This window comes from Phascolarctos cinereus, unplaced genomic scaffold, assembly GCF_003287225.1.
Source record: "Phascolarctos cinereus isolate Bilbo 61053 unplaced genomic scaffold, phaCin_HiC Scaffold_7;HRSCAF=346, whole genome shotgun sequence".
Taxonomy (NCBI): Eukaryota; Metazoa; Chordata; class Mammalia; order Diprotodontia; family Phascolarctidae; genus Phascolarctos; species Phascolarctos cinereus.
The window spans coordinates 78,369,393-78,371,161 of record NW_027556180.1 but is presented as its reverse complement, the minus strand read 5'-3'; positions in this window follow the sequence as shown (position 1 = coordinate 78,371,161).

Sequence of the window (1,769 nt, the reverse complement as noted above, 5' to 3'; positions counted from 1 at the left end):
GGTTTGTTTGGGCAGGTGGACTCCTGAGTATTTTATATTATTTACACTTATTTTAATGTAATTTCTTTTTTCTATCTCTTGCTGCTGGGCTTTGTTGGTCGTATAAAGAAATGGTGATGATTTATGTGGGTTTATCTTATAACCTGCAAATTTGCTAAAGTTGCTAATTATTTCAAGCAGTTTTTTAGTTGATTCTCTAGGATTCTCTAAGCATACCATCTTAGCATCTGTAAAGAGTGATAGTTTTATTTTCTCATTGCCTATTCTAATTCCTTTGATGTCTTTTTCTTCTCTTATTGCTATAGCTAACATTTCTAGTACAATGTTGAGTAATAGTGGTGAAAATCAGCCTCCTTATTTAACTCTGGTACTTATTTGGAATGCTTCTTGCTTATCCCCATCACATATAATGCTTGCTGATGGTCTTAGATAGATACTGTTTATCATTTTAAGGAATGCTCCCTTTGTATTTTGTCAAAAGCTTTTCCATTTCCATCTTCTACTGAAATAATCATATGGTTTCTGTTGGTTTTGTAATTTATATGGTCAACTATGTTGATAGTTTTCCTAATATTGAAGCAACCCTGCATTCCTGGTATAAATCCCACCTGGTCATAGTGTATAATATTTGTGATATATTGTTGATGGCAACCTTTAACTGATCTTACTTCCAACATATTCAACTTCACAGTCTCACATAAATATTCACCAATAGTTCATCAAAGCTCTCACTCTTTGTAGGGAGGTTGGGAGCACTCAGGAAACAAAAAGGATGCAAAATGTAATAGCCCACCAGGACTTCTTCCCTGAAGTATTTAAGAGCAATTGTTACTAATTGCTGACTCACTCAAATTTACTTTAAATAGTTATTATTCCTATATAGTTTCAGTTGGGATGATTAAGTAGTTAGAGCTTGAAAAGGCTTGTAGAGAAAATTGGTTAGAAACTAGCACTGTGGTACTTATCTTTCTATTTTAAACATTTTATTTCTTCCTTTCCTTTTTCCATTTTGCTATCCTTCTTGTTATTGATTAAATGTCTTAAGGAAAGCAAACAAGTTGTTGGCTAGAAATAGTTCTTTTTCCTTTTCAAATTGTTTGGTAAATGTAAAAATATATATTTTTGTATTAGTTTTGTGACTCATTGCTTATTACTCTCCAAAATGTCCACATCAATCTACATTCCCACCAACATGCTTGTTTTCCCACAGCCCTAACATTGTTTTTCAAAATCTATTTTTTGCTACTTTTTGATTCTAGTGGATGTAAAGTAGCATCTTAGGGTTGTCTTGATTGTCATTTCTATGATTATAAGGTAATTTGTATATGGTTTCAGGTGGTTATTCACCATTTGCTATTTTTGCTTCATAAATGATTTATTCTCATCCTTCGATCATTGTTCTAATGGGAACTGTTTATTATTGGGCTATATATGTTTAAGTGTATACATTTCTCATAGATTTTGGATATCAGACATTTTATCTGATATATTTACTAAAATGTTTTCCTCAATCTTTTTTTCTCTTAATTTTAGATATATTGCTTTGTTGTATAAAATTGTTCAGAGTGCATTGTAGTATGTGGTGAGATATGGATCCAAACTTGTTTCTGTTTCTTTTGGATCAGCAGTGCCATTTTCCAATGTTTTTAAGCACCAATTTATCAAATACTATACTTTCATGTATTTTGGATTGTATTTTTGGTTCTCTATTATATTCCATGGATTTTGTTATTTTTCTAGTCTTAGATAATTTTTTAAAAATAATTATT